Genomic DNA, 9580 nt, shown 5'->3' with positions numbered 1-9580 from the left:
CCTTAGATTACGTTGGAGCGGCAATTAGCCCGTGTGGAGTGTTGACCATGTCCCTTGTCTTGTCCACGCAGCGTATTCTGGGATCTCTACTGCGCCGCCCCGGACCGGAGAGAGACATGCGAACATTCCAGCGAGGCCAAGGCTTTCCACGATTATGTGAGTCAACCAAAACAATCCCTCCTACCTCACCCGAGTTGCGACCTCTTACCTTGGCACGAGCTCCTGTTCTCTCTGCGGTTTGGTTTTTTTTGAGGATGTCTGTCTGAGCATGTCTGCTGCCGCTGGATGCTGTAAAATATGCATCGCCTGGGAATACCTCGGGTTGATATTTCCCATCCACCTTTGAGTGTTTCAAAAGTCCCGATGCAGAGTCCGCTCACCGGTTTATCGCTTTTTCACTTCCTCAAACGCTGACCTCTGAACCCCTCGGGTCTGGGGAGGAAGCGTTGGCCTCTGATGGAAAGGTCACGCCGCGGCTCGGCTATTTTATTGGTCCACTCGCAAGCCCCGGGTAAAAGGTCAAGGCGCGCCAAGCAGCTGGCTGATCACACCAGCGCATTAGCGCACGCACAATGCATACACACATTGGGCAAAGGGGTTTTGCTCGCCATGGCCGCAGGGGCTGGATGGCAGCGATTAAAGGTTGGGGTCTTGGGTCCCATTGACTGATCTTCTGAAGATGACAGGGTCCCCCCTCAACCCCTCTCTCTCTTTCTCATACTCGCCCACACCCACCACATTGTCTTATGAATGGACTACAATTGATTGTCTTTGGTGCTCAATCTGCTTGTGTTGCATTGATCAGATGTTTACACTGCGCACACTTAGACCCGGTCTACATCAAGCCGTATAACTCCTGAAACTAATAATTATTACGCCTAAGCTCCGTGTCAGGCAGTGGTTCTCAACCTTTTTTCAGTGATGTACCCCCTGTGAACATTTTTTAAATTCAAGTACCCCCTAATCAGAGCAAAGCTTTTTTGGTTGAAAAAAAGAGATAAAGAAGTAAAATACAGCACTATGTCATCAGTTTCTGATTTATTAAATTGTATAACAGTGCAAAATATTGCTCATTTGTAGTGGTCTTTCTTGAACTATTTGGAAAAAAAGATATAAAAGTAACTAAAAAGTTGTTGAAAAATAAACAAGTGATTCAATTATAAATAAAGATTTCTACACATAGAAGTAATCATCAACTTAAAGTGCCCTGTTTGGGGATTGTAATAGAGATCCTTCTGGATTCATGAACTTAATTGTAAACATTTCTTCACAAAAATAGAAATCTTTAACATCAATATTTATGGAACATTACAAAAAATCTAGCTGTCAACACTGAATATTGCATTGTCACATTTATTTTCACAGTTTATGAACTTACATTCATATTTTGTTGATTATTCAATAAATATATTTATAAAGGATTTTTGAATTGTTGCTATTTTTAGAATATTTTTAAAAAATCTCACGTACCCCTTGCCATACCTTCAAGTACCCCCAGGGGTACGCATACCCCCATTTGTGACCCACTGGTTTAAGGGATAATTTTTTTACAAGGGTAAGTCTGCCGTGTATTTCTTGAATCTCCGGTTCTTAGCTTTCTACAAACTCATCGATCGTTTACAAACTGAGTTCGCAGAGGAGGTGCAAAACTTGGCTATGAAAACAAAAACTGGCACAAAGGCAGAACTATGGACAAAAAAACTAAAACACTTACTGTGACAAGAAACGAGCGTGAAAAAGAGCTGCATGGATCATCAGCATTAATAACAAGTGTGTGTAGAGGGTGATGTCGTTAGGCTTACTGCCTGGCAACTACAGGCTTAAAAAGGAATGTGGTGGATTGACAACAGGTGCATGAGTCCAAGTGAATCAGGTGCATGACATGAGGACAGGTGAAAACTAATGGGTTATCATGGAAACAAAACAGGGAGTGAAAAAACAGGAACCGACAGTGCAAAAACCAAACAGAACATAGCCAAACTAAACATGATCACCGAGACATGACACGGTTTTGGTTAAGACCTGGAAGAACAGCAGCCTGGCGGGATATGCTTGTCAAATGAGTGTGTTGTGCCACAGGAACAGCAAGAGAACTTTCGAATGTCCAGGTCAGCTGTGGTTCTATCTAGCAAAAAACTTTGTCCATTTGTTGAAGGGGAGACAACGAGAATGCGGGCTCCCGTGGACTAGGGAGTACTACGGAAAAACAGCGAATGCATTTGGACTGGCAAAGCAGACTATTTCCGGTGTTGTTGTGTCCAGATGAGAAGATGCTGCTCCGTTATTGATTGAAGTAAAGTCTGAATGTCATTAAAACAGTTAGCTCCATTTTTGACACATCTTGCATTCCCGTCCTTGCACGCTACACCGCTACAACAAAGATGACGGGGAGAAGACGCTGCGGAAGGTGAGCCACGTAAATATCAGAAAGCGGCTTGAAGATGGTCTGTAAAACATAATCTAGTCAACATTTTGTCCAAAGAACCACCATTACATGTTATGTAGACCACAAGGATTTTCAATTTAGAAAAAAATAATGGTGGTGTCCGCTAACTTTTTGCAACTCAACGCCAAAAAAACGGAAATGCTGATTATCGGTCCTGCTAGACACCGAACTCTATTTAATAATACAACTCTAACATTTGACAACCAAATAATTAAACAAGGCGACACGGTAAAGAATCTGGGTATTACCTTCGACCCAACTCTCTCCTTTGAGGCACACATTAAAAGCGTTACTAAAACGGCCTTCTTTCATCTCCGTAATATCGCTAAAATTCGCTCCATTCTGTCCACTAAAGACGCTGAGATCATTATCCATGCGTTTGTTACGTCTCGTCTCGACTACTTTAACGTATTATTTTCGGGTCTCCCCATGTCTAGCATTAAAAGATTACAGTTGGTACAAAATGCGGCTGCTAGACTTTTGACAAGAACAAGAAAGTTTGATCACATTACGCCTGTACTGGCTCACCTGCACTGGCTTCCTGTGCACTTAAGATGTGACTTTAAGGTTTTACTACTTACGTATAAAATACTACACGGTCTAGCTCCATCCTATCTTGCCGATTGTATTGTACCATATGTCCCGGCAAGAAATCTGCGTTCAAAGGACTCCGGCTTATTAGTGATTCCCAAAGCCCAAAAAAAGTCTGCGGGCTATAGAGCGTTTTCCGTTCGGGCTCCAGTACTCTGGAATGCCCTCCCGGTAACAGTTCGAGATGCTACCTCAGTAGAAGCATTTAAGTCTCACCTTAAAACTCATTTGTATACTCTAGCCTTTAAATAGACTCCCTTTTTAGACCAGTTGATCTGCCGTTTCTTTTCTTTTTCTTCTATGTCCCACTCTCCCTTGTGGAGGGGGTCCGGTCCGATCCGGTGGCCATGTACTGCTCGCCTGTGTATCGGCTGGGGACATCTCTGCGCTGCTGATCCGCCTCCGCTTGTGATGGTTTCCTGCTGGCTCCGCTGTGAACAGGACTCTCCCTGCTGTGTTGGATCCGCTTTGGACTGGACTCTCGCGACTGTGTTGGATCCATTGTGGATTGAACTTTCACAGTATCATGTTAGACCCGCTCGACATCCATTGCTTTCCTCCTCTCTAAGGTTCTCATAGTCATCATTGTCACCGACGTCCCACTGGGTGTGAGTTTTCCTTGCCCTTATGTGGGCCTACCGAGGATGTCGTGGTGGTTTGTGCAGCCCTTTGAGACACTAGTGATTTAGGGCTATATAAGTAAACATTGATTGATTGATTGATTATGACCCCTTTAATGTGGCTAATATATGAAGAAAGACACAAAATAGATAATTCATCAGCGGTGCGCCTTATAATCCGATGCGCCCTAAGGTCCGGAAAATACAGTAATATGATCATTATTCAGATTAGAACTTTACTGTGTACATGGACCCTGAAAAAAATGATCTGATTATAACATGCATTTTAATGCATACATGCACCTGGGGAAACGTTGATTGGCAACACTAAATGGTCCCTAGAATGTAGGATGTTATCTGTCTATACGTGTTGGCCGTGCCATGAGGTGGCGACTTGTTCAGGGTGTACCCCGCCTTCCGCCCATACGCAGCTGAGATAGGCTCTAGCCACCCACGCGAGCCCGAACGGGACAAGCGGTTGAAAATGGATGGATGGACGGACACCTTAAATCGGAGTACTTGACTTTGACTTCCGCAGAACATAACATAAACGGAAAGAGGTCTGTTATTGTTTGTGGTATGGTGCCATCTTTTCGACGAGTTTGCTCAGTGCAGGTGCTGCAGAATTAGAACTCTTTATTTATTATATTTTTGGGGACGTGGCCACGCTTAATGGTTTACCTCGCCTTTGTTGCGCTTACCCAATCGCCAGTCGGGACGGATTCACTGTCTCGTAAATTATAACCTGTAATGCAAAGTCAGCCTTGAAGTAAAAATGTGCCAGTGTTGACCTGGTTTCTGAACCACAAAAACTGCCACAAAACACCAATTAATTTTTTTTATTGGTAGCGTTTTGAAAAATGGGTTGCACACGTAAATCCATGTCAACATACTACTACCTAAGTCAATAAATGAGCAATGCTTGTTTCAGTTTTGTCAACAACCACTGATGTCGAGGTCAGTCAGGAAGTCCGAGGGCAGTCGACATGAATGGGCTCCACTTCACAAAAGTGCATTCATTCAGAAAAATGGCCGCACTCATGCTGCTCTGCAATCATTCGGACTACAGCCTGTGTCCATGCGCCTTCTTGACTGCCACAACGGTGGTTGCCGTTTATAAATGGTGAATGGTAAATACAAGCATTACGCTTGTACCTTCAAGGTACTCAAAGCGCTTTGACACTATTTCCACATTCACCCATTCACACACACATACAAAAACTGATGGCGGGAGCTGCCATGCAAGCCCCTAACCACGACCCATCAGGAGCAAGGGTGAAGTGTCTTGCCCAAGGACACAACGAACGTGACTAGGTAGGTAGAAGCCGGGGATCGAACCAGGAACCCTAAGGTTGCTGCACGGCCACTCTCCCAAACAAGCGCCACCCCTTCCCCGGTGGTGAGGACGGTATTAATTATACAACAAATCTACTTTGCAAGCCTGTGTGCTTTGACTTGTTGGGTTATTTTGAGTAATTCTGGTTATTCCTATCATAGTATGCAAGGTGGCTGTTATCATTAGTAACAGGGCTGTTTAGCAAAATTGTTTCCACAATACTGCGATGAGGTGGCGACTTGTCCAGGGTGTACCCGGCCTTCCGCCCGATTGTAGCTGAAATCAATCAATCAATCAATGTTTATTTATATAGCCCCAAATCACAAATGTCTCAAAGGACTGTACAAATCATTACGACTACAATATCCTCGGAAGAACCCACAAAAGGGCAAGGAAAACTCACACCCAGTGGGCAGGGAGAATTCACATCCAGTGGGACGCCAGTGACAATGCTGACTATGAGAAACCTTGGAGAGGACCTCAGATGTGGGCAACCCCCCCCCCCCCCCCCCTCTAGGGCACCGAAAGCAATGGATGTCGAGCGGGTCTAACATGATACTGTGAAAGTTCAATCCATAGTGGCTCCAACACAGATTAGATTAGATTAGATAGTACTTTATTTATTCCGTCAGGAGAGTTCCTTCAGGAAAATTAAAATTTTCAGCACAATCCCATTCAAGTTTAGACAAACATTACAGGGAGACAGAACAGGATCGCTGACGGGTCTGCCGGCTTCCAGCACCCCTTACAAAAAAGATGAGATACAGGTAAACAAGGGGGCGGGATGGGACAAAAAAAGAGTTCAGTTCAAGCGGATCCAAGACAGCAGCGAGAGTCCCATCCACAGGAGACCATCTCAAGCGGAGGCGGATCAGCAGCGTAGAGATGTCCCCAACCGATACAGGCGAGCGGTCCATCCTGGGTCCCGACGAGCGGTCCATCCTGGGTCTCGACTCTGGACAGCCAGTACTTCATCCATGGTCATCGGACCGGACCCCCTCCACAAGGGAGGGGGGGACATAGGAGAAAGAAAAGAAGCGGCAGATCAACTGGTCTAAAAAGGAGGTCTATTTAAGAGATAGGCACCAGCGCCCCCCGTGACCCCAAAGGGAATAAGCGGTAGGAAATGGATGGATGGGTTTCCACAATACTAATGAGCATGAGCTAGACTTCTTCATTGTTGTTATTCTTCAGTGTATTGTGTACACTGTTTTGGGGAATATGTTGCAAAAAAAATAAAATACTTGTTACGCCCAAGTTTTAGAACTAACGTGTCATGATCTGTGGTCTGGATTATGTTTTCGTAATTTTTTTTGTTAGTTTTGGACTCTTTTAGTTCATGTTTACGCTCCCTTGTTTAGTTACCATGGCGACTCACTACTTTCCCCTGCCGCTGTTGTTCGGACACCCACCTGCTCTATTTATGAGACTATTATTTAAGCCTGTTTTTGCCAGTTTGTCGGCCGGGCGACATTGCTCTTTTCATGCCATTGCTTCATTCATGCCACAATAAGTTTAGTTCGTTCTATGCCATAGTTTATTTAGTTGTTTTGTGAATTAGTGAATTGTATTTATATAGCGCTTTTCTCAAGTGACTCAAAGCGCTTTACATAGTGACACCCAATATCTAAGTTACATTTAAACCAGTGTGGGTGGCACTGGGAGTAGGTGGGTAAAGTGTCTTGCCCAAGGACATAACGGCAGTAACTAGGATGGCACAAGCGGGAATCGAACCTGCAACCCTAAAGTTGCTGCCACGGCCACTCTACCAACCGAGCTATGCCGCCCCGTTTTCTATGTCCATAGTTCAGTCTAAGTGTTTCCTGGGTTCCTGCATAGGTTTCCTGCGTTACGTTTTATGTTCCTTAGCCTCTCGTGCAATCGGCACGTTTTCCTTTTGTTTTAGTTCCTGTATGTTGTCCTGTGTTGTTAGAGTAGTAATAAATATGTTCCTACCTGCTACCTTTGTCCGGAAAAGTCCGTTTGCATCCCGGGAGAACAAACTTCGCAGTAAGCTGCGACCCCCTCGTCATGACATAAAGTTGTTATTGACTCCATGACTACAAGAATGTCATAGAAACCCCAAACAATGTATCAAAATCCTTCCAACACTGGTAATTAGATTAATTTATGTACATTTGCGGTAACACTTTAGTATGGGGAACATATTGACATTAATTAGTTGCTTATTAACATGCAAATTAGTAATATGTAATAGTAATATGTCTTTAATGTTTTTAATGTCCTTTGTGTTCTTTGATGTTTCCCTCTTACACACATGTGAGAGGGATGTGTACTATGGCTATGAGTTGTTGTTGTTTTTTTCCCCCTGGCCTCAGTTTGGACCCCTTCTCCAGGGCCCAGGCTTAGACCGATTTTTTTATTTTATTTCATCTTATTTTCATCTTCTATTTTTTTCTCCCTTCCCCCCCACTTGTTTACCTGTATCTCATCTTTTTTTGTAAGGGGCGCTGGAAGCCTGGCAGACCCATCAGCGATCCTGTTCTGTCTCCCTGTAATGTTTGATCTTGAATGGGATTGAGCTGAAAATTTAAATTTTCCTGAAGGAATAAATAAAGTACGATATAATCTAATATGATATAATCTAATCTAACATGTTGGCTCTTAAATAGTCGTTATTAAATACTTATTAATGCCTTATTTAGTGCGTATTAATACTTTATTCTGCATGGCCTTATTATACAACCAGTAGCCATTAACAAAGAGTCTTAGTCTCAACCCTAACCCTCTAACCCAGTGGTTCTTAACCTTTTTTCAGTGATGTACCCCCTGTGAAATTGTTTTTAATTCAAGTACCCCCTAATCAGAGCAAAGCATTTTTGGTTGAAAAAAGAGATAAAGAAGTAAAATACAGCACTATGTCATCAGTTTCTGATTTATTAAATTGTATAACAGTGCAAAATATTGCTCATTTGTAGTGATCTTTCTTGAACTATTTGGAAAAAAAAAAGATGTAAAAATAACTAAAAAGTTGTTGAAAAATAAACAAGTGATTTAATTATAAATAAAGATTTCTACACATAGAAAAGTGCTCTCTTTGGGGATTGTAATAGAGATCCATCTGGATTCATGAACTTAATTCTAAACATTTCTTCACAAAAAGAGAAATCTTTAACATCAATATTTATGGAACATGTCCACAAAAAATCTAGCTGTCAACAATGAATATTGCATTGTTGCATTTCTTTTCCCAGTTTATGAACTTTCATTCATATTTTCTTGAAGTATTATTCAATAAATATATTTATAAAGGATTTTTGAATTGTTGCTATTTTTTAGAATATTTAAAAAAAAATCTCCCGTACCCCTTGGCATACCTTCAAGCACCCCCAGGGGTACGCGTACCCCCATTTGTGAACCACTGCTCCAACCCCAACCATAATCCTAACCTGTTAATACGCAACTAATTAATGGTGAATATGTCCCCCATACTAAAGTGTTACCAAATTTGCCTGCTGGGTGGGTAACCTTTTTTTATTTATTTATTTATTTATTTTTTACCTGAAGTGCATTACAGGTGCTATTTTTACACATTCCATTCAGGTACGATTAGCTTGCAGCCCGTTTTGTCCAACTCTTGCATGAGCTTTGACAGCACAAAGGTGAGCACTTGTCAGCTCGAACATATTACATTTGTTGACACGTGTGTGTGTGTGTGTGTGTGTGTGTGTGTGTGTGTGTGTGTGTGTGTGTGTGTGTGTGTGTGTGTGTGTGTGTGTGTCTGTCGAACTGTCAAGGCTTGCTGACGTGTGTGTGTCTGCATTCGTGCGCACGTGTTGGACCACCATAAGATTAATTACATGGTTAATTAAACCTAGTAGTTAATTAAATCTGACAACTCTGTCTAATTAATCTAAATACCATATAATTTGCGACACCTTTCTCCAGAGGTGGGCCAGCTGGATACCTGCACTTCAGCCCTTTAATGGCCGGCTGACCGTGAGTGAAGGCCCAACTTTAATCAATCAATCAATCAATCAATGTTTACGTATATAGCCCTAAATCACTAGTGTCTCAAAGGGCTGCACAAACCACTACGACATCCTCGGTAGGCCCACATAAGGGCAAGGAAAACTCACACCTAGTGGGACGTCGGTGACAATGATGACTATGAAAACCTTGGAGAGGAGGAAAGCAATGGATATCGAGCGGGTCTAACATGATACTGTGAAAGTGTGATCCATAATGGATCCAACACAGTCGCGAGAGTCCAGTCCAAAGCAGATCCAACACAGGAGCGAGAGTCCCGTCCACAGCGGAGCCCGCAGGAAACCATCCCAAGCGGAGGCGGATCAGCAACGCAGAGATGTCCCCAGCCGATACACAGGCAAGCAGTACATGGCCACCGGATCGGACCGGACCCCCTCCACAAAGGAGAGTGGGACATAGAAGAAAAAGAAAAGAAACGGCAGATCAACTGGTCTAAAAAGGGAGTCTATTTAAAGGCTAGAGTATACAAATGAGTTTTAAGGTGAGACTTAAATGCTTCTACTGAGGTGGCATCTCGAACTGTTACCGGGAGGGCATTCCAGAGTACTGGAGCCCGAACGGAAAACGCTCTATAGC

At 43.2% G+C, this 9580-nt stretch overlaps 1 protein-coding gene across 4 annotated transcripts in view; it reads left to right on the top strand.

Annotated features, from left to right (window-relative positions):
- The window catches only part of ssbp4 (single stranded DNA binding protein 4), a 391987-nt gene that overhangs the window by 193050 nt on the left and 189357 nt on the right, over nucleotides 1-9580 (top strand). The window contains exon 1 of one of the 4 annotated variants that reach the window (XM_061888821.1): nucleotides 74-156. The exons of the other annotated variants lie outside the window; for them this stretch is intronic. The gene's annotated coding sequence lies outside the window, so the exon portion shown is untranslated. Of the gene's footprint in view, nucleotides 1-73; nucleotides 157-9580 lie in introns of those variants that run through there. 4 annotated transcript variants of the gene reach the window in all.

This window comes from Nerophis ophidion, linkage group LG26 (genome assembly GCF_033978795.1).
Source record: "Nerophis ophidion isolate RoL-2023_Sa linkage group LG26, RoL_Noph_v1.0, whole genome shotgun sequence".
Taxonomy (NCBI): domain Eukaryota; kingdom Metazoa; phylum Chordata; class Actinopteri; order Syngnathiformes; family Syngnathidae; genus Nerophis; species Nerophis ophidion.
This window is presented reverse-complemented; position numbering and strand designations above follow the sequence as displayed.